The following is a 24,758-nucleotide window of genomic DNA, read 5'->3' as shown; positions in this document are numbered from 1 at the left end:
GAACTGCAGAAATGAAGTTCCTCTACACCATGATACAGAAGACCAGAAAGGACAAGTTCAGGAATGAAAAAGTCCAAGAGGAGGTGGGAATAGGAGACTCCTTACTAGAGAGTATCCAGAAAGCAAGACTGAAGTGGTTTGGCCATGTAAGAAGGACGAGTGCAAGCAGGACTGCAAGAAGAGAATATGAAAGAGAAGTGGGCAGACCCAGAAGAAAATGGACCGATCTGGTGAAGAAAGATCTTGAGGAGAGAGGACAATATTGGGAGAAGATTACAAAAGAACAGTGGTTCGTGGACAGACAAAGATGGAGGGGACTCATACACCACACCCGGGCAACTAGAGATGGTCAATGATGTACAGGGGTTACTTATTAGGACTGTTCATTCTGGATTGATACCAATGACAATGTTACACATGACAAAATTCGACTGGTGGACTTCAAATTCACTAATTGTAGTATTATTGACAGATCTTTTGCCTCTTTTGTAAAATAATTTCTAATACACATATAATGTTTTTAAAGTGTTAATTTGATTGTATTTGTGCTATATATTGCCAATTTTAGTCCATGGCTGAAGATGACCCATAATGGGGTCGAAACCGGTCCCATTGTATATGTGATTTGACATCATATTTAATGGTATTGAATAGGTGGACCTTCATTTTAATTTCTTATCAATGTCGTCAGTGTGATACGGAGAGAAAAGACTGTTCCAAAGGAGAGAACAATGGGGGTTATTGTACTGAACTTTAAGAAAGGAGACAGGATGGGGTGCGAAAACTAGAATGACACTGATCCCTCATACAGCAAGCATCCTCAAAAGAATCATGGATAAATGAATAAGAGACAGTAAAGGGAAAACTTGCAGAGGATTCAGAGAAGGCAGGTCCACATTTGACCCAATATTTACATTACGTCAAATGATGGAGAAGTATTGGGAATTTGGAAAGGACATGGTAATGACTTTTCTACATATAAAAAGGCATATGACAGTGACCCCCAAGGCATTCAGTACGGAAAACATTGACCAAGGAATGAAACAACGCAGATGGTAACATCAACATATCAAAAGTGTGAAATCTGTGTCATTATTGAAGTAGGTTAATCTGAATGGTTCAGAGATGAGACAGGCTTAAGACAGATGTGTACTGTCCCACTTACTCTTCATTATCATCATGAATAGAAAACAAAATAATTTTGAAGAGAAGATGATGGGAGAGTAATTAAAATCTATGCTATTTACTGATAACATTATAATTTGAAGAGATAATGATGAGAAAGTACAGATAAAAGTTAAGTAATGGAATGAGATAAGGAATTTTGGAATGATATTTAGTGGTGTGAAAAGTAAGACTTTGATCATGATGAGAGATTAACAGAACAGCCAGGGGAGTGATAAGAATAGGAAATGAACCTCTTGAAGTAGTGAACAATTTTAAATATTTGAGCAGCATGATGTTACAGGATTGCAGAACTAATTTAAGAATAAAGCAGTCTACAAGTTTCTTGCAGGGCATGAGAGACATTGTATGGAACAAGGATGTGCAGATGAAGTGCAAGGTTTTATACTCATCCTACTTTAGACCTGTTGTTGTTGTTGTTGTTGTTTGAGTCATCAGTCCATATACTGGTTTGATGCAGCTCTCCATGCCACCCTATCTTGTGCTAACCTTTTCATTTCAATGCAACTACTGCATCCTACATATGCTCTAATCTGCTTGTCATATTCATACCTTGGTCTACCACTACCGTTCTAACGACCTACACTTCCTTCAAAAACCAACTGCACAAGTCCTGGGTGTCTCAAGATGTCTCCTATAATTCTATCTCTTCTTCTTGTCAGCCAAATCAATCTCCTCTCACTAATTCGATTCAGTATCTCTTCATTCGTGATCCGATCTATCCGTCTCACCTTCAGCATTCTTCTGTAACACCACATTTCAAAAGCTTCTATTCTCTTTCTTTCTGAGCTAATTATCGTCCATGTTTCACTTCCATACAATGCCACGCTCCACACGAAAGTCTTCAAAAACATCTTTCTAATTCCTATATCAATGTTTGAAGTGAGCAAATTTCTTTTCTTAAGAAAGCTCTTCCTTGCTTGTGCTAGTCTGCATTTTATATCCACCGTACTTCTGCCATCGTTAGTTATTTTACTACCCAAGTAACAATATTCATCTACTTCATTTAAGACTTCATTTCCTAATCTAATATTTCCTGCATCACCTGCCTTCATTCGACTGCACATCATTACTTTTGTTTTGGACTTAATTTCATCTTGTACTCCTTACCCAAGACTTTGTCCATACCATTCAGCAGCTTCTCGAGATCTTCTGCAGTCTCAGATAAAATAACAATATCATCGGCAAATCTCAAGGTTTTGATTTCTGCTCCTTGGATTGTGATTCCCTTTCCAAATTCCTCTTTGATTTCCTTTACTGCCTGTTCTATGTAAACATTGAAAAGGAGGGGAGACAAACTGCAGCCTTGCCTCACTCCTTTCTGGATTGCTGCTTCTTTTTCAAAGCCCTCGATTCTTATCACTGCAGACTGATTTTTATACAGATTGTAGATAATTCTTCGTTCTCGGTATCTGATCCCAATCATCTTCAGAATCGCAAATAGCTTGGTCCAATCAACATTATCGAATGCCTTTTCTAGATCTACGAATGCAGTGTACGTGGGCTTGTCCTTCTTGATTCGATCCTCTAACATTCGACATAAAGTCAGGATTGCTTCACGTGTTCCTACATTTCTTCTGAAGCCAAATTGATCTTCTTCCAACTCACCTTCAACTTGTTTTTTCATTCTTCTGTAAATAATACATGTTAAAATTTTGCAGGCATGAGATACTAAACTAATGGTGCGGTAGTTTTCACAACTGTCTGTACCGGCTTTCTTGGGAATAGGTATAACAACATTCTGCCGAAAATCGGATGGGACTTCTCATATCTCATACGAGGACGGTTTGAAAAGTTCTCGGAATTAGCGCTAGATGTCAGTGCTAGAGCAACGAGGTTCCCGCGCAATAATCACAAACCCTTTGTGAGTGAATACGTGGCGCATCAGTGCTCTAGCTGCAGGAGTGTGGTAGTAACGACTCTTTGTTGTTGTTCCTGCGTAGTGATTTGTGACAATGGAAAAAACTGAGATTCGAGCAGTGATTAAATACTTTGTAAAGAAAGGTATGAAAGCAAAGGAAATTCATGCCGACTTTCAGAACACACTGGGGGAATCTGATCCTTCATTTTCAACTGTTGCCAAGTGGACCAGCGAGTTTAAATTTGGTCGGGAGAGCTTGGATGATGATCCGCATACTGAACGGCCAAAAGGTGTTACGACCCCAGAATTTATCGCAAAAGTGCATAAAATGGTCATGGAGGATCGTCGACTGAAAGTGCGGGAGATTGCTGAAGCTGTAGGGATGTCTTTTGAACGGGTATATTATATTTTAACCGAAGAATAGGGTATGAAAAAAATTATCCGCAAGATGGGTGCCGCGGCTCTTGACATTGGACAATAAACACACCAGATTGGAAATGTCTGAACAAAGTCTGACCCGTTTTCAGTACAACAAACGAGATTTTTTGCACCTGTTTGTGACTACAGATGAAACTTGGGTCCACTACTATACCCCCAGAGACAAAACAGCAGTCAAAGCAGTGGAAACATGCTGATTCACCACCACCAAAGAAAGCAAAGGCAGTGTGTTGGGCCGGAAAGGTTATGGCCTCAGTTTTCTGGGTTGCAAAAGGCATTCTGCTGGTAGATTATCTTCCTACTGGCCCAACAATTACGGGGCAATACTATGCAAACCTCCTAGACCAACTACAGGAAAAGATGCGTGAAACAAGGCCTGGTTTGGCAAGGAAAAAGGTCATCTTTCATCAGGACAACGGTACGCCGCACACAATTGTTATTGCCATGGCAAAACTTCATGAACTGGGGCACGAACTGTTGCCACATCCACATTATTCACCTGATTTGGCACCATCAGACTTTCATCTATTCCCCAAGCTGAAAATTTTCCTAGGTGGATGGAGATTTTCTACAAGGGAAGAACTGACAGCCGAATTGGAGAGGTATTTTGCAGGCCTGGAGGAATCTCATTTTCGAAATGGGATCAAGGCATTGGAACATCGCTGGACCAAATGCATTAGTCTACAGGGAGACATACATCTTATGCCTATTGCTCACGGTAAAATATTTAGTAAAATTTGCTGTACAATTAATTTTATAAAAATTTGGTGAAACAAGTTGTGTTGCTCACGGTAAAATTATTTTATAAAATCCGCGGAAACACCAGAATGGTCATCTATGAACATACTTCTGAACTAAGATATGTATGTGCTGCCATCTATCGATACACTTTTAAACCAAGAATCAGCTGTTCAACTTACAATGTGTTTGAGAGTATGGCTCCAACAAACAAAGCAAAACTTGCTGCTTTAGATGCAATTATATGTTGTACAGTGGTAAAAAGGAAGAAAAGAAATGTCAGGAAATGCTGGACCCGGGATTGGATCAAAAGAAGAGAAGAAGGTCCTTGGTCGAAAATTAGTTGAGGTTAGAAGACCAGTATTCATATAGGAATTCGCCGATTGTGTTTTTTGCCTCTCTTCCTGCATTTCTGCTGTGGTAGAGTGGCGTTTTAACTTCGTACAAACAAGGATATTTCCAGTATTCGTCAGTAAAACACTAACAGCTTCCTTAGTCCACCCGGATCCTGCCACTTTAGAAAGAAGTGTTTGTTTACAATCGAGCTTCGCAATCTTCTCACGACGTAGTGCCAGCATCATCGTGATGTCAGCTTCGCTGATTGGTTCGTTTTGTAAAATTAATTTTACGGAATAGAACATGTCCTATTTTATGAAAAGTTTTATCAAAGGTTTTATAAAACTTGAATTTGACCGTGAGCAACAGAAATTTTATAAAATTAAATTATTGTACAATAAATTTGACAGAAAATTTTACCGTGAGCAACAGGCATAACACACTAAATGGAATAACCTTGCCATGCTGGTTTCTCCTAAAGCAGTCAGTAATTCAGAGGGAATGTCATCAATTCGAAGTGCCTTGTTCCTATTTAGGTCTCCCACAGCTCTGTCAAACGCTGACCTCAAAATTGGGTCTCCCATTTCATCAGCATCAACAGCCTCTTCTTATTCCAGAACCAAATTATCTACATCTTTACCTTGATATAACTGTTGGATATGTTCTTGCCATCTTTCTGCTTTATCTTCTTTCCCTAGAAGTGGCTTTCCATCTGAGCTCTTAATATTCATACACCTAGACTTCCTTTCTCCAAAGGGTTCCTTGATTTTCCTATAATGCAGCATCTACCCTTCCCAGGACAATACAACCTTCGACATCCTTGCACTTCTCCTTCAGCCATTCTTCCTTAGCTACCTTGCACTCTCTATCGATTTGATTCTTTAATCGCCTGTATTCTTTTCTGTCCTCTTAATTTCTAGCATTCTTGTATTTCCGTCGTTCATCAATCAGGTCGAGTATCTCCTGAGTTATCCACTGATTCTTAGTTGAACTTTACTTCCTTCCTAACATCTCTTCAGCAGCCCTACTGACTTAATTTTTCATGACTATCCACTCTATTGTAATGTGACCATATTTTCTCAACGTGAAAACGGGACACTTATCAACTGACTTTAAAAAAAGTATTATTTGGTCTATAAGTTAAAGCAAATAGAAAACTATAAGCCTGTTTATCTATTACAAACATAAGGCAAAATTATTACAATAGGCCTAATGAATACAGAACATAAAACATTACAATTAGCCTACTATAAAAATCCCATACTTTTTACATCATGTTATACAGTTAGCCTAGAGGACATATTTTTCTGAAGAATAGATTTTCTTCAGAAGTTTCTCATTTTGCTTCAAGTAATTGAAAAACTCAAAGCACTATATTTTAGATTGACTTTGGTAAGCAACAATGCTTTCAGCGTTCCAACGTTTAATTGGTGTTTTTCTGATGTCCATATTTTGTTCATACTTGCAAAAACTCTCTCTACAGGTGCATTAGTACCTGGCAAGGATAACCCAAATTCTACAACCTTAGAAAAAGTACTGAATGATAGTTTTTGAGAAGAGAAATATTCAAACATTTCTACCCATCTCAGATGGGCTTCTTTTCCTTCATTATTCCATTGAGTGATTTTGTCTGCAGTAGGAAATTGCTTAACATAAACAAATTCACTGAAAATGGCATTATCATCAACATTTGATTCTCCAGATAAAATTTTAATCGTAGGTATACATATTTCAACATCATTCCATTTCAGGACATTGTTAAGCAAGATCCATTCAAATTTCTTATATACTTCAAATCTGTCAGTCCAGACTTTTAAGTACTGAATACATGAATGATAGAAACTATTAGCAATTTTTTGGAAATCCTCTACTTTCACCTTACTCTCATCTTGAAGCTCATGCAAAGCACATTTTACAACATCTGGGATAAAATTGTTCTCCTTTTTCTGAGTCATATTTACTTTCAACACAGAAAGTGCCATGACTACTTCAACTCCTGTTGCTAACTCACCTACTACATGCAGAACTGCCTAGTGGAAAGTTGTAGCTTGGTTGTAAGGAAAAAGAAGGACAATTTTCGCCAATGGGTTTTCAAAAAAATCTTTCATTATCATTGGACATTTTTCCTGACTCAGAAAATATGATCTCAGTCCTTCAAAAATTGCAAGAACTCTTCCAAGTGCTGACATCAATGCTAACCACCTGATGTTACTATAACCTAACAATTTCCTGTACTCAATCTCAGCAAAATTGCAGAAATCCTTTAGTGATTCTACTCTAATAGTGTACGAGTGAAAATGATAATATATTTTGTGAATAACAAGTTCTGCATCGATAGGTAAACAATCAGCAGCATAATTGTGTTGTGCGCTGCACATCCAACGCCAAGGATTCTACGATATAATAACATCCTGTGTTTGTGGAAAATATTTCTGGATCCCTTACGTGCTGCCCCACCAAAATCAGTATTGTCACCACAGAATGCAATTATCTTGTTGTTAAGATTGTTTTTTGCAAACACGGCAATCAGATAATCGGTAACAATATCTGCTGTTTCACCAGGTCGTTCATCAATTTCCAAAATTCAAACACGGACACCCTGTAGTGGTAAAAAGTACCTAACCATAACATGAAAAATCTTTTCCTCCCCATGATTAGAAGCATCTGTAAACACTGTAACACACCTGACTTCATTCAATTCCTTCTGCAATATTTCATAAGAATGCGGTGCAAGTACGTTCACAACAATGGCTTCACACTTCATACGACTGCAAGAGAATTTCTGTTCAAACCAATTTCTTATTAGTTTCGAAGCACAGTCATTTGAGCGAAAGATATTATTTTCTTCAACCATGTGGTAAGTCCAGGCTCCTTCAATTGCAGCCAAGTGCAGTTCATGGTCTGTTGCTGAAGTTGGCCGAAAAAATGAAGTTACACTTTTGTATGACGATGCCACAATTTCTGCGTTTTTATGCTTCCTTGATTTTAGATGTTCAATGTCGCTTTTCTCTCCATGGGACACAGAGAATTCGGTGTTACAAATGGTACAACGAACATCACAATCACAATCGGTCAGCGTTTTCTTTATGAAAACCTACAATAGAAAATTAGAATTTCTGGATCTATACATAATTACAGGGAGCTGAATTGCATTAAATTCGCTAAAAATTGTATGTTAATAAGGCACTTACCTTTCTTACAACGCAGTAGTGAACATACATTTTTGTTTCGGTATTTTTAATCCTGCATCATACGACACTCCACCTTCTGTTGTTGAGAAAATTAACCAGGGACTCGCTTCAAGCAAGGAAAACAAATGCAGGCAGAGTATCAGGGTTGCCATATTTGTTGTTGCTCATAACAAATATTGTCACAGCCTCTTATATTCCGTCTTTACTCATAGCTAGCTTAGTTGTTATGGACATAAAAACACTTACCTTGCCATACACGAATTTCAGTATCTTATAACAATTTAAAATATTACACTGACGAAAATAGGGACTAAAATTATATTCATTTTCTAATAAAACGGGACAAAGAGGTGTCCCAACAAAATCTGTCGGGACACCAGGTTGAAAAACGGTACTGTCCCGTTCAAAATGGGACGTCTAGTCACTTTATCTACTGTGTTTCCTTCAGCCTTTTCATTTAGCCCTTGTGCAACATGTTCCTTGAAACAATCCCTCACACTCTTTTCTTTCAACTTGTCTAGATCCCATCTTTTTGCATTCCTTCCTTTCTTCAATTTCTTCAACTTCAGATGGCATTTCATGACCAACACGTTGTGGTCAGAGTCCACGTCTGCTCCTGGGAAAGTTTTGCAATCCAACACATGATTTCTGAATCTCTACCTAATCATAATGAAGTCTATTTGATACCTTCCAGTGTCTCCAGGTCTCGTCCACGTATACAGCCGTCGTTTGTGGTGTTTGAACCAAGTACTGGCAAGGACTAAATTATGATCAGTACAGAATCAACCAGCCAAGTTCCTCTGTACTACCTTCCCTTCCTTGGCCTACCACTGCATTCCAGTCTCCCATCACAATTAGATTCTCGTCACCTTTTACATATTGTATTAAATCTTCTATCTCTTCATGTAGTATTTTGATTTCCTAATCATCCGCTGAACTAGTAGGCATATAGACCTGCACTATTGTGGTGGGCATTGGTTTGGTGTCTATCTTGACGACAATACTTTCACTATGCTGGTCATAGTAGCTTACCTGCTGCCCTATTTTCTTATTCATTATTACACCAACTTCTGCTTCCCCTGTTTGATTTCATGTTGATAACTCGGTGGTCGCCTTACCAAAAATCCTGTTCTTCCTGCAAACGTATTTCAATTATACCAATTACATCTAACTTTAATCAATCCATCTCCCTTTTCAGATTCTCTAACCTACCACAATGATTCAAACTTCTAACATTCCACGCTCCGACTCGCAGAATGTCAGTATCCATCTTCCTGATGATGTGTAGTCCCCACCCGGAGATCCAAACGGGGGACTAGTTTACCTCCAGAATATTTTACCCGGGAGGAAGCCATCATCAGCACATCATTCATACAGAGAGAGAGAGAGCTGCATGTCCTAGGGAGTTAGTTACGGCTGTAGTTTCCCGTTGCTTTCAGCCGTGTAGCAGTATCAACACAGCTAAGCCATGTTGAGTATTATTACAAGGCCATATCAGTCAATCATCTACTGGTGGTGATTTTTGTTTTAAGAGGAAGTACAACGAGGTAATCATCCTCTCTGAACAAATAAGTGGAAAAGAAATTTAAAAAATATGAAACAAAATTATTTATTCAACAAAGGAATTTGGAAACGCAGTACAAAATAAAACAAAAAACAATTATAGAATTAGGCCGAAAAGATTACTAACGTATCAAAAGGGAACGTACGTTCCCTGAGTAGCAGCACACTTGTAATTTATATGCCCTTGATAAGTCCACTGTCGCACATAAAGCGGATGACAAGATCAACAGTAGTCGCGTCATCGGCTAGTATGCGTTCGATTGTTTCCTGCAGGCCGAGGCTCCGTCTTAGGCCAGAGAGATCGGCGAACTCTGTGAGGATGTGGGCCACGGTGAAGTCGGCACCACAAGAACACACTGGGGGGTCTTCCCTCTTCAGGAGATAAGAGTGCGTGGATCGTAAATGACCTATCCTCAGCCTGCACAGTACTATGGCCTCTCTCCGTGAAAGTCGGAAAGAGGATCGCCACACGGTAGTTGTCTTCTTAATTGCTCTCAGCTTGTTGGCATTTCGGATATCTAGCCACTCCGATTCCCAGGACGCCAAGATGGTTCGACGTAGCTGAGAACAAATATCCTTAGCAGGTACATTGACTGTTCTTGGAGGTAAAAGTACAGCTTCCTTTGCAGCTTCATCCGCAAGTTCGTTTCCCGCAATCCAAACGTGGCTTAGTAGCCACGCGAAAGTGATTCTGGTGCCAGCATCCATTAACCTGGCTAGAAGGTCATGTATCTGCTGTACCAGTGGGTGTTGCAAGAAACAGGTTTCAATAGACTACAGAGAGCTTAACGAATCGGTACACATAAGAAAGTGGCTTCTTTCGTCACGCAGTGCAAACTGCAGAACCTCTAAGATGGCGTAAAGTTCTGCAGAATACACGCTACATACTTTAGGAAGCGAGATCTTCGTGCTCATATCATCAATGACGAAAGAGCAACCAACATTATCTCCGATTTTAGAACCATCCGTGAAGATCAGTCTCGCAGCAGGATATTGGTGAACGAAGTCCTGGAAATACCTCCGATAAATGGAGGAATCGGTGTTCACCTTGGGTCCATGGAGCAGATTTAGACGTATATCCGGTCGCGGAACTAACCACAGAGGTACCTCGCTAAGAGTTTGTTCAAGAAAACCACCGATATTGATATTCAAATCATGACACAAGCTATCAATCCGAAACCCAACTGGCCGTGTGGCATTCGGCCGGTCTTGGCACCTCTGGTGGTATTGGGTACAATAGATGCATTGATAGCTTGGATGTAGCGGCAATTCACAAATTTTGGCAGCGTACGTGAGAAGTAACTGCTGCCTCCTTATCCATAAAGGTGGAACTCCCACTTCAGCGAGTAAGCTGGGAATGGGGCTAGTACAGAAAGCTCCCGTTGCCAGCCTTACTCCACTATGGTGAATACTGTCTAAAAGGCTCAGCGTAGATTTTGATGCCGAACCATAAGCCGTACTTCCATAGTCTATTCGGAAGAGGACAGGACCGTCGCCGTGTAAAATCGTAGCAGTACCACACGGTCAGCCCCCCCACGAGGTGCCGCTGAGAAACTTAAGCATGTTAAGTCTCTTCATGCAGGCAGAGGTGCCAACCTTAGAATTGGATTATCAGTAATCACCTCCCGCCCCCGAGAAAAATTTATAGTCAAGTCCAAAGCATGCTCCTTCCTTATCGATAATGACACCCCTTCCACCCTACCCCCTAGCAATCTATTCGAAATTATATCATATTACACAAAATTTGCACACAACCTGTAAGTTCTGTGATAAAACAGGTAGAACTTCATAGGCTACACCGCTAGGATTATTACATAAAATGTTAATTTAAATGCTGCCCATTCCTTGTAGCTTGTTTCTTACGCAGCAGCTGCTTTTCAGTGTAGTTTTTGAAGCATCCTTCTCACTGTGATAACATAAGCGATTCCAGTGCAGATATGCTTAATGTAGGCCCCACTTCATTCTCTATCTTTCTATCAACTGTCAGGTACACTTTACAAGATTTTTTTTTTGCTAGTTGCTTTACGTCGCACCGACACAGATAGGTCTTATGGCGACGATGGGACAGGGAAGGGCTAGGAGTGGGAAGGAAGCGGCCGTGGCCTTAAGGTATAGTCCCAGCAGTTGCCTGGTGTGAAAATGGGAAACCACGGAAAACCATTTTCAGGGCTGCCGACAGTGGGGTTCGAACCTACTATCTTCCGAACACTGGATACTGACTGCACTTAAGCGACTGCAGCTATCGAGCTCGGTAAATATAAGATTACTGAGGGATTTATAGTGGAGAAGAGCAGCTCCTACATTCACAATGAATTTTACAACATTTATAGGTAGCAAAAGGAAGTCACGATCGAATAAGTATCTTTGCCAACTCACAAGCATTGAAACGAGAAGGATTTAGGAGAAAGGCTCGAAAGGATTGATTATTTTTCCTTCTTTTCTCCTTCCCGTAGAAAATTATTTTTTTGTGATAATGTCAGCTTTTCCGTAATAACTTCCCCTTTAACCGTAATTCCGTAATCGTGAGGTAAAATCCGTAATAATTACGGACAATCCGTAAAAGTTGGCACCTCTGTGCAGGCAACCTTCAACTGACGGATGTGTGGCTGCCACGTTAGTCTCTTATCAAAATGGAGACCCAGGAATCTGCAGGTGTCAACCACTGGTAAGACACTGTTTCGCAAGCGGAGCTCTGGTTCGGGATGCACAGGCAGACGTCTACAGAAGTGTACAACTGAGGTTTTCGCTGCTGAAAATCGAAAACCATGTTGCAGGGCCCAATTGTCGACTCGGTTAATAGTTTGCAGTAGCTGTCTCTCAGCAAAGGCCACCCTTCCGGAGCTGTAATGTAGAGCTAAGTCATCTACATACAGCGATGGAACGACTGCGGGCCCAGCAGCGGCAACTATGCCTTCCCTAATCTGACTTGAAAGAGACAGAGGGACATGAAGTTCTCAATAAACGTTGGTAAATTTCCCCGAAATCCCCACTGGTGTAGCGTGGAGAGAATCCCATATCGCCAGGTAGTGTTGTAAGCTTTCTCCAGGTCAAAAAACATAGCGACTAGGTGTTCCTTCCGGAGAAACGCCTCCTGAATGGCGCTCTCTAGTCTGATCAGATGATCAGTAGCAGACCGATGAGAGCGAAACCCACACTGGTAGTTAGACAAGAGACCTTCCTTTTCTATGGCCCACACAAGACGCCGGTTAACCAGCCTTTCAAATAGCTTACAGAGGTCATTTGGAAGGCATATTGGCCTATAACTATTCAGGAGTTTTGGATCTTTACCTGTCTTGGAAATTGGTATCACAATTCCCTCACGCCACTGAGATGGAAATACTCCCTCACTCCACATTCTGTTGAACAGGGTGAGGATATCCTTGAGACATCTGTCACTCAAATGCTTAAGCATTTGATTATGGATTTTGTCCGGTCCAGGAGCCGTATCCCTGCATAGCGCGAGTGCACTTCGCAACTCCCACTCCATGAAGGGCACGTTGTAGGGATGTGAAGCACTGGAGGCGAAAGAGAGATGGTGTGCCTCTGCTTCGCGCTTAATTGGTAGAAATGCAGGGTCGTATCTCGCAGAGCTGGACGTATCTGCGAAATGTGACGCGATGTGGTCGGCAATGACAGAAGGAATCGTAACTATATCTCCATTAATGGAGATTCCCGGTACTGAGGGCACATTCTGTACACCGACAATACGGCGGAGTTTTGTCCACACTTGTGATGACTGAGTATGTGCCGTCATAGAAGACACATACTTTTCCCACTAGCTTTCTTACTTTCTCGAATCAAAAAACGGGCCTTCGCGCGCAGACGCTTAAATGTGATATGATTGGCCATAGTAGGATTCCGACAATAATGCTTAAAAGTCCGTCGACGATCACGTATTGCTGCTGCAATTTCGTCCGTTCACCATGGGACCTGTTTCCGGCGACGAATACCGGACGAGGAAGGAACTGTTTCCTCTGCAGCAGCCAAAATTCCTGTAGTAATGGAAGACACGTGGTCGTCAACAGACTCCAGCATATCATCGGCAACTGAGCGATCAAATCTTGTAGTGCATACGTTTCAAGACCGAAGTCCGGTGGAAAGTACACGCTGCACACCGTTGTCATTACTGGCAACGGAGTGCGAACTGCAACTGCATCTAGCTGAGTACGGAGCGGTACTTCTTCGCTGAAGATGTCTGAGCGAACTAGGGTACAAACGCCCCCGGTTGCCACGCCATCCACAGCTAATCTATCTTTGGAATAAAGACGATATCCTCTCATAGTCCTGTCGTGTCCAGGTCTCAAACGAGATTCCTGTAGACAGACTATGGAGGCCGAATAGACAGATATGAATTGACGTAACTCAGCTAGGCGACAGTGATAACTATTGCAGTTCCACTGCAATAGTACCATTGTGTGGATTGGTAGCGTTAGGAAATTAGGACAATTGCTTGCCCTTCTTTCTATCAGCTACCTGCCAATTTCCGCCATCTTTGTCGGTGTCCGTTATGTCATCGTCACCATCTACAATAATAATGGCTTCAGTCTCCATTGTGTCCCCAGCAAGGGGTGACTTGGAGGCTGAGCCCTCCGTAGATGGCGTGCTCTCTGATTTTGAACGGTGGGCCTTCTTCCTGGGAGAACTGAGTTCCCCAGAAAGGGATCGAATATGAGACCGTTGGGGCCTCTCGTTTCCAGCCGTTTCCTTATTCTTTGAAGGAGAACCGGCAGATTGGTTGCCGGTCTTCTTCGGGGATGCTGTGATCCCCGATGGGGTTGGAGAAGACTTCTCCAACTTCTTAGGGGAGTGCTGTGGCTTCCCTTTCTCCTCCTTCTTGACCTGTGCTTTGGTAGGAAGGCTGGAAGTAGGTTTTCCAGCCATATTTGGGGAAGTCGTTCCCCCCGCACTTGAACTAGAGGACTTTCCAGCCGAAGGTGCCTGAGAAGTGCCCTTTCGAGAATTTTTTGGCAATAATTTGCTTACCAATGTTTTTGTTGGGATTTGTTCTCTCTTTTCTTGGTTACTGGTGCTGTGAGGAATTGTCTGCTTGCTAGTTGATGGTTTCTCTGGAGCGGTTGCTACAAAACTTGTTGGTGTTATTGGTACTTTCGCTGCCTTCTCAGCAAAGGAGACGGAGAATTCCGGAGGGGCCATTGATTTAAATTTCCTCCAGGCATCTGGATAAGATAGTTTATCCAGTGTCTTAATCTCCTGGATCTTCTTTTCTTCCTTGAATATAGGATAATTCTTGGATCGCGGGGCATGCTCACCTGTGCAGTTTGCACACACGGGTGGTGGTGTGCATTCTACACCGGTATGTGGCCCTTTTTCACATTCCCTACAAGTTACCGCCCTTGCCCGAAAGGGCGCTACCCCCCCTACATAGACTTAACCTTAGGAAGCATGAATCCTGAGTAAGCGCAACCCAAATAAGATCCAAGCAGCCGAAATAAGATTTCTGAGGAGCATACGGGAAAAGACAAAATGAGATAGAATACGGAATGAGGAAATACGGAGAAGAGTGAGAGTTCGTAAACTTCAAGAACAGACTGATACAGCAAAGCTGAAATGGTTTGGTCAGGTAATGAGAATGCTAGGAGGATACCAAAGAGAATATTCTTGGATACAGTGACTATGAAGAGCCCCAAAAAATGGGCTACAATGAGATGGAGGAGCTCTTTAAAGGGCTGTATTGAAACCAGAAGAGTCAATATAAATATACTGCTAAAAGAGGAGTGGTGGAGAGATCGAACAAGGTGGATGGCTTTGTTTTCTTATGCCCATAAAAAATAAGCCAGTGTGTGTAACTTCATGCGAGTCAGTGTCAGTATCACATGAATACAATGTAAAACTACACTAAGACATAAACCAAGAATCCAATTTCGAACACCTTCAAGGATGAAGAAAGTGTCTCCAGATTGATTTAAAATGCCAGCAGGGTACATTTAAAAGGCAGAGGGACTAGAGGCAAAAGAGTAAAGAATCTGGAAAAGGCTTCTTGTTGATTAAAGGGACCAAACATCTAGGTCATCGGCCCACTTGCAAAACGGAATGAAAGGAGAGGAAGAAACAGCTTTCCAGATTAACAAGGAATGCTTTGTGTTTGATACTTCATATGAAAATAAATATTAAATAGATATGTTTCCTCAGCCATCTACTAACAAAAAGCAGTACTTTACTGGTGGTGCTGATTATTGTTTTAAGAGGAAATACAACTGGGCAACCATCCTCTATTCACACTAACCAGGGATAAACAATTCAACGGATCCAACAATTTGAAAAATGAAGGTATTGGCCAAATAAAGACAGGGGCCAAGATGGGCACAGAAATTAAAGACACCTCTAAGCCTAGCAACCTAATACCGTCAGGGTCGGAAAAGAACGAGACTTGACCAAGGGAGGTTGGATACCATAGATGAAAGTGAAGAAACTGGCACAAGTATGTGGAAGCAATGTCAGAACTCGGCTAAGGGCCCCACAGTCGCCAACACATTCCAAAGTTAAAGAGTTCCTGGGGTCCTTTTTAATCACATCATACGACAGCCAAGGGATAGCGTGGATGTTATTCTACTGCCCCCACCCACAGCGGTAAGTGGCAAGTACTATAGTCCGCATGGCTTTACTTCTAAATTGACATTTCGCGAAACAAATGAGCATTGCCTTTCCTCCGTTGCCAGCGCACTACTGCTGCGAGAACAGCTGACGCAATTCGACAGCAGTAAACAGCCCTCGTAAAATGTAATACCGTACTCAGAAAGGCTAATGAATCAGGATTGAAAACAAATTCACATACCAGCAACATACGATACTAATAAGAGAATGCATTATTAACAATAAAAGAGAATGAGGAAATAACACATCACTCACCGCTAATGACTGGCAAAGGAAGGAAGTTATGGCCTACAAAGAGAACATTCTGCTGATCTCAGAGTCACTTTCTTGCCGCTTGTCTTACTCGAACTACACTTGAGACATGCTAAACACGCACAAACTATGTGCACTAATCAATACACGGATGTAAATAAAACTACAGCTATTTTTATACACTTAACTACTAAACCTATATTGTGCTAACTTACGTTATGCTAAACTGTAAACTACGCTATACTGTGCTATACTAGAGAGATAAACACTAATATGAAATAACCTCAATACTGAAGAAAAATGCAAAAGATCGCTAACCGTACCAAATACCACACACGTGGTACATGTAAATATTGGAGTTGGCAACCACGTTTCGAGATCACACTCTGCCGATATAAGTCGATATGAATGGCATCTTGGGATTCTCTGGATGGCTATGTTTCAGTGCATAACCACCAGAGAGAACCAACATCGGCCAAAACATCAATTTAGAAGTAAAGCCGTGCGGAGTATAGTGCCAACGATGATTGGAACCAAACAAAATAAGATCCAAACAGGCAAAATGAGATTTTTTATGAGTGTAAAGGGAAAGACAAGATGAGATAGAATATGGAATGAGGAAATAAGAAGAATGGGAGTTTGTGAACTTCAAGAATGGGAGTGATGAGAAAAGAAGATAGAGAAGGTGACGTATACATCAAAGGAAAGTAATTGCTGAAAAATCAAGTCAGAGAGAGGAATAAGAAATGAACTATATAATAGGAAAAACAAAATAGCTATTTAAAGATGGCAGTGTATGAAGACATGGAGATTCCCCTGTCCTTTTGTGTTTCCACGTTTGTCGCCATCGTCTCCTATTTCTGCTGCTCACTCTCCCACACTGACCTGCCATAGTCTTCGTCCTGTTATGTGTGTCCCTTTGTTATTCCGCCTGCGACTTGATTTGGCACTTGTTTGTTCCATTCCTATATAATTGTAGAAAAATTTGCTTTAAAATATCGAAAGCCTTCTCGGACAATGAGTTCTGAAGTGTCTCTTAGAAGCCTAAGAAATTCTGTGAAACTAGTGTTTAAAAATATAGTAGTTTGCCTGGGGTAACAGTAATACAACGTGTCAAAGAACATGCCAACAACACTGTTGTTAAAAATCGATTATTTGAACCGTGATGGTTCAATTTGGTCTGTATTGACTTACATTCAATCTATGAAAACACTTTCCGCCTTATCAGTATTTCGCATTTTATTACATTACCTCTTGTACATGTTTCGAAAGTTCAACTGTTCCCTTCCTCGGCGGTAAAATAATAATAATAATCGTATGGCCTCAGCTACCGTGTGCAGACATTTCGATTTGACGCCATCTGGCTGTCTGCTCGTCAATTTCGACGTTCCGTTTTACTCTACGCCCACTAGATGGCAGACAGAGTAAACCGGATCTCTCTTGGGCGTCTATGGCTGAGATTTAATGAATTTTGTCGGGTAAACACCAAATGTGTCACCAGAGATCTTTTACATGCCAACATCGTACGACATGGAGTATCGAATGGACTTTTCTCCGCCCTTCAAAAATCCGACTACCTCTGCCGGGTTTGAACCCGCTATCTTGGGATCCAGAGGCCGACAAAAATCCTTGGACTTGTTATTATAATCCATGTCTTAATTCTACCCTATGCTCTTCACTGTATAATTTAAACATCCCTAGAATTAATATTATCTTATTTTCATTTTCCAAATTTGCTCTATCTTCAGGTCACTGATACATTTGTATATTTTTTAAAATGTTGAAACATCCCTTTCCTGTGTCTAAACTGTTCAATCATTTATCCCTACTATGTCATTTAGTAAAAAAGAAAAGAACCTTACAAAATTAAAATTCACAAAAATGAATAAAAACCTGTAAATCAGTCACCACAATGCTAACATTTTGAAAGGCTGTCTGCTCTATTCTTGAAAAACTTCTCCTTTCCTTAAATCCTGTTTCTTATTTTACACCTAAAAAGAAAAACATTATATTTAAATTCCTTAATCTCTAATTCAAATGTTTTATTCGTATACTTTATTCCAAAATTGTCAATCGACTTACTGCTAAGGTTGTAAAATCTTTCATATAAAACCAGAATTTTTCCTATTAATCACGCGCGACCATGCGAGCCATAATCGTCAACAAACATCATAACAACTTTAGTGATATTTTTACGAAAATGATGTCAACCCAGATGACTAGTGAAAATGCTGTTACATACTTCTTGCTCCAGTTTTAGCTGATATTCAAAATTTGTCAAATTTTAACAAAATTTCACTTGTCCAAACCAAAACAAACATGTCCTTACTCCAGTACTTGCTTCTGTTGACCTTAGAAGGAGAATGCTTGGACGCTATGCTGCAGGTTACGTAATACTAGACTTTAATGACCCTAGGGATATTTAAATTGTACAATGTAGAGTATAAGTCATTGATTATAATAGCAAGTCCAAGGATGTTTTGTATCACTGAGGACGGGAACAGCTGAACTCACAAAACATGTACGGGAGGTAATACAAGCTGTGACAATAAAGTTCGGTGAATGAAGTCAGAACGGTTGATCCGGCAACACTGGCGACACACAATGCTGCACCAGCATAGCAGCAGGTTTTGACCATCTGCTCCCAACGTTCCGTTGAGCATCGTGTGTGTGCCGTGTAAGACCTGTCTGGCACAGTGCGTGTTTAGTGCGTTGGTTCTGACTGCGAAAAGGAACATGAACGACCATGTACAGTTTTGTTTTAAGCTTGGCAAGACACCGAAAGAAACGCATGCGATGCTGGTACGTGTTTATGAAGATCAAGCACTGTTCTTAAAATGTGTGTACGAGTGATTCACCCATTTTCAAGGAGGCCGGGGAAGTATTTCTGACAACCCCCGTAGCGGAAGACCGACGACCACCGTCAGTGACAAAAACCCTGAGAAAGCAAGGACGTTAATCACAAACGATCGGCGATTAAGTGTGCGCATGAACTACAGAATAACCATGAATCCGTGCGACAAATCGTTACCCAGCAGTTAGGGAAGAGGAAAACGTGTTCACTTCTTGTGCCACATCACCTGACTGACGATCAGAAGCAGGCACGTTTGGAGGCTTCACTGGATTTTGTCAAAACGGCAGATGCAACACCAAATTTCTTGAACTGTATTGTCACTGAGGATGAAACCTTGTGTCTATGGTACGACCCTGAAACGAAATGGCAAAGCATGGAATGGCGTTCTCCTGGATCCCCTCATCAGAAAAACGTCACAGCCGAAAAGTCACGCATCAAAACGATGCTCACCACCTTTTTCCATAGTCAAGGCATTATCCACAAGGAATTTCTACCTGAGGGAATGACGTTGAATGCTGCACGGTACAATGAAATTTTTACCTGTTTCATGAAACGTCTATGCAGGGTACAACCCCAGTACGCACGACGAGGTTCAGGGTTTTTTGTCCATGACAACGCTTGCCCACACAAGCCAATATCGTCGAACAGTTCATTGCAAAAAAGGGGGTGGTGCAACTAGAACATCCCCCATACTCGCCAGATCTCAATCTTCCGGACTTCTTCCTATTCCCACAACTCAAACTCGCTTTGAAAGGAAACGACAAAACGTAAGTCAGTGTTGTAACCATGTTGCCATCTTCCTCTGTTGCAGAACGAAGGCAGTTTTGGGTTATGCACAAGACACAACTAATATGAGCCAGCCCAAGTTATGACAGCTTCACCATTTTCGTCGTCATTAAGGTATCGCCATTATTACTGTGGCTAGTAATAATCATCACTGACCATCTCCGGTTGCCTGGGTGTTTGTTCTTTTTACTTCTCTCTCATATTCTCTTCTTACAGTCCTGCTTGCACACATCCTTCTTACATGGCCAAACCGCTTCATTCTTGCTTTCTGGATCCTCTGTAGTAGAGAGTCTCCCATACTCACCTTCTCTCAGACTTCTTCAATCCTGAACTCATCAAGTGTTGAATCATTGAAAAAACAAGGCTAATTATGATTGGCAGGTTCAATCCTGGCAGTATTTGAAGGTGCTCAGATATGACAGTGCTGTGTCTGTACATTCACTGGCATGTAAAAAAACTCCTGCGGGTCGAAATTCTGGCACCTTGGTGTCTCCGAAAACCTTGAAGTCAGCATTCGGCTATTTCCATACATGAGTAAATTACTTCCGAAGTATTTTAGTCCTTTCAGATACTCCTGGACTAAATTACTACAAGAGTAAAATGTTGAAGAGCACCATCTTGTAGCATATTACTAAAAAGATAAATAACACACGAGTATAGGTTAGAATTTACTCTCACGTCGTGCATGGAGTAATCTAGGTTTAGACCTGTTGACTAATGATAATATCATGTCATATACAAGAGGAAGAAGTTTCAAATGCATTTATGGATCACTTAGATTATATTGACGATCTAGACACAGAAAACTATGGGAAATGTAATACCGGTAATGCGTACAGTGCGTGAAAGGCGAGAGCAGTATGATGTGCATGCATGGAGTGTTTAAGGAACGCCTGGTCTAAGGAAGGAATCCTTTACTTTCCTTCTAAATCTACTCTGAGATCACATACAGCTGAATTCCTGTCTTAATTTTGTTGTATCCTCCAATAATCGCGTGGTTAAAGCACTAGTAGGTTAAGAGGGAGGTACGCCTGCAAATGATGATGATTGTTCGGAAAATAAAATTCTTCACGTTGGCAGGTTCCCACACATCGTGGATGCAATTGACTGCAAGCATATTCCCATTTTTTGGTCCTCCTAGTGACAACGGTGAACTTTTCAGAAATCTGAAGGTTTTAACAAATTGCTTACCTTCGCACCCACACAGATAGATCTTACGGCGATGATAGGGTAAGAAAGGCCTAGGAGCGGGAAGGAAGTGGCCGTGGCCTTAACTAAGGTACAGACCCAGCATTTGCCTGGTGTGAAAATGGGAAACAATTTCGCAGTGGATCTAGGTGATCTGTATGAAGAAACCACCATCAGTTTTAATTTTTCCCCGCGTGACCATGACTTTCTGCCCCCCCCCCCTTTTTTTTAAGCCTTCGCTTTTAAGTCCTTCCACAGAATTTTATCTTGCTCTTCACTGTGTTTTCCATCACTCGAAGCATTGAATTCTTCTGTCACGGCTTTCCATGAATTTCCTTTCTTATCCAGCATCTTTATGTTGTATTTCTTACACTCTATATCTTAAGAATAGATCTTTATTATCTCTACTAACAAGCATTTATCTTTTTCCCTTACGGTTTTCCCCCGTTTCCTATCACACATAACCTTATCTACTTAGATTTCTTTAGAGAAAACACGCAAACACAACTACACTTAGCAAGTAACAAACGCTACTTCTATAGTAGTAACTGAAAGAGTACCCAACGTTATTTCCGGAGTAAATAACTTCCGTAGTAATTTACTTCTGTAGTATAGACTTGATTAGTAAACGCTACTTCCCAAGTAATTTACCCCTAGATGGTGCACACCACCCTAGAAGTTCAAGATACTCTCTTAAGTTTTGTTTGTGATAACACTAAAATAGTTCAATTTTGCAGTTAATGTTTACCTGTCTGATATTGTTAATGCCCTGAGGGGAATAAACTGAAATTTTATCATGTCCACTTTTTACGCCCTATTTCCTGCCTGGCTACTCATTCCTGACACCCGGCTGACAAAATTTTCTAGGGAGAACACTGTTGTCCTTTCTAGTCTTCAGTATTATAAAGTGCATAGGAACTTAATTTCTGCAGCTTGGAGGTTTGAGTAGTCTTGTTTCATTAACGTGGTAGTTTCCAGAATACACATGAGGATGGGTGTATAATAGGATTTATGTAATGTCATCTTAGCTTTCAATAGTACTTGTTTATCCCACAGCATTTGTCTTATTTGGTGGTAAAATTGAGTTTATTTGCTAATTTGACTGTCCACCTCATATTTTGCAAGGTTGTCTTTTGATACTACCCTAATACTTAAACGTTGGAACACTGTCCGGTTTGGTGTCATTTATTCTGATTTGTGGTTTGTTATCTCCCCTTTGTAACTGTCTTAGTCTTGTTGATATTTAACCCTCTTGGAGCCCGGAGCCGATATGGTTGGCCGCTCACCATCAGCTAGAAGAGGCCAGAACTCCGCCCCCACTCTACTGTAAAGTGCCAGGCTGTATTTTAAAATTCCTGTACATCTATCAGTGTATGGCAAATACCGGCAAGAAATTTTCTACATGTCGACTACATAGACATAACATAAACAATTGATTTTGAGTGATATAATGAATAAAAAACCGTTTTATTTTTGATACTTTAGTTGTCGATAATGTTTAATTTTAGAAAGAGAAATACATTTTCGCAGTTTCTCTCTCAATATCGGATTTGAAAATATAATTTACGATACAAAAGTATATATGTAATGATATACAATGTATTTTTACATATAATTCTGTAAAATAATTACTTTCAATGAGAAAAATAAAAACATTAAAAATGAAAGTTCAAACATATGTCACTAGTAAAAACAAGACAGTTTTACTCACCGATGAAATTCTTGTATATGTATCGATGTATGGCAAATACTGACAAATTTTCTACGGGAGGTCTACATAGTATAAAAAAATAATTCTGAATAATTAAAAAGTAATATCTGATATTATAGTTTTTGTTTTCAGGAAAATCCTGTTCTCGTTTTCGGTTCCAGTATCTATTTCAAAAAAGACATTTTACAATACAACAGAATATACGTAATTAAAAATCTATGGCGCTAAAGCCCTGATGGGCTTTGGCCTACCAAGCAACCGCTGCTCAGTTTACGAGGTAACGCATGGTCAGTGAGACAAATCCTCTCGGTCATTATTCTTGATTTTCTAGACCGGGGTCGCCCTCTCACCCTCACTCTCAGATATCTCCTCAATTGCAAGCACTTATGGCCACTTAGGTTGAGTGGACCTCGAACCAACCCTCAGGCCTAGGTAAAAATCCTTGACCTGGCCGGGAATCGAACCCATGACCTCCAAGTGAGAGGCAGGCGCGTTAAATTTGGTCCGTGGGGACTGACATTAATGTAATGATAGAGGGCTATAAGGTTTAGGAGGGAGAAAGTGAACAATAAATTGAAGTATGATATGGGCGAAGAATCAGACAGTTGGGGCATGTATAGGTCCAGGAAGTTCCACAAAGGAGACAGAAGATTGAGGAAAAATCTTCTCCAGAGGCATTATCATCATTATCATCATCATCATCATCATCACTAGTTTCATCTAACACCATATTCACAGTAGCTTTAGTGCCGTTAGAAACAAATAAACGTCTCTTCTTTAACTGCGGTGATTCCAGGGGCTTGTCCAGTATAATTTCGTCGCTACTCTCTGAACTAAATTCACTATCACTATCCGATAAATCATCTGCGTTAACTTCGCACGGTTTCAAATACTGCATTAATTTATCATCATCAATACCTGCTGCAAAAATATCACCCGAACCAATTGCCATTATGCTGTCGTAAATCCACTCACTGCAAGGAGCAATCTCTTACTGACCTGTTAGCGGTATTTCTAAACACAGGAAACGACTCGTGCGAATGCTAGAACACCCTCTTAAAACTGCCAAAGCATGGTCAGGCACACAATAACTTGTAGCCCCTTTACTACACGCTGTCACAAAAGTATGCACGTCGCTATAGGTTGTCACAAAATTATGTATAACACAGAATTTTAAGCCGGCTGATGTAATCTGCTCCAGCAAATTCCGACTGGATTTTTAAAGGCCGACCTGATCGGCATTGGCAATTTAAAGGGCGGGTGCTCGAACTACCGCCTGGCTCCATGAGGTTTAAATAAAATCTCAAACTCTTGACTCCATTTCTTCATCCTTTCCTCCACATCATTTTCGGTTTCACTTCAGATCACCACGTCATCTGCAAAGATGAAAGCTTGCAAGTCCTGCTGCTCCTTCCTTTATACTGGTTTTATTATGGCATCCATCAAAGTGAGAAATAGGAGGGGGTGACAAAGAACTGCCTTACTGTACTCCTCTATTTGTTTCAAACCATTTGGACAGCCCATAACCCTCTTGCACACAACTTCTAGTTTTATCATGCAGCATCTTCACTTTTGCAACAAGGCTGTCAAGAACTCCCAGCTCTTTTAGGCATTCCCAGATACGTTCCCTTGGTATGCTATCATAAGCCTTTTCGATGTCTAAGAATAACAGAAGAAGTGGTTTACCTTTCTCCCAGTGCTTTTCCCTTAACATTCTAACAGCAAAGACACGGTCTGTAGTTGTTCTTCCAGGTCTAAAGCCATATTCTACTTCTTCCAACAAAGATTCTACAATTCCTTTTAATCTATGATTTACTGTGGTCACTAAAATCTCAAACTATAAAATGAGTAATTTTTTTTGTCCATACATCTAGTCCTCTCAAAAAGTAGAAGGGAGAATTGGGTGTTTTATATACTGAAGATACTGTTCATGTTGATAACTACACTGTTGGTATCTGTTACCTTCTCAGGGGCCAAGACTGTGATACATGCGATGACACTTGTATGTCTATATTGCTCATGACATCTTTCAGCAACTAGTAT

The 24,758-nt window shown here is 40.7% G+C and overlaps 1 protein-coding gene across 3 annotated transcripts in view; it reads right to left on the bottom strand.

The window, feature by feature from the left end:
* LOC136886368 (eukaryotic translation initiation factor 4H) overlaps positions 1-24,758 on the bottom strand; it is a 170,575-nt gene that overhangs the window by 136,292 nt on the left and 9,525 nt on the right. The gene's annotated exons all lie outside the window — the stretch shown is intronic.

This window comes from Anabrus simplex, chromosome X (assembly GCF_040414725.1).
Source record: "Anabrus simplex isolate iqAnaSimp1 chromosome X, ASM4041472v1, whole genome shotgun sequence".
Taxonomy (NCBI): domain Eukaryota; kingdom Metazoa; phylum Arthropoda; class Insecta; order Orthoptera; family Tettigoniidae; genus Anabrus; species Anabrus simplex.
The sequence above is the reverse complement of the archived record's forward strand: the minus strand, read 5'-3'. Positions and strand labels throughout refer to the sequence as shown.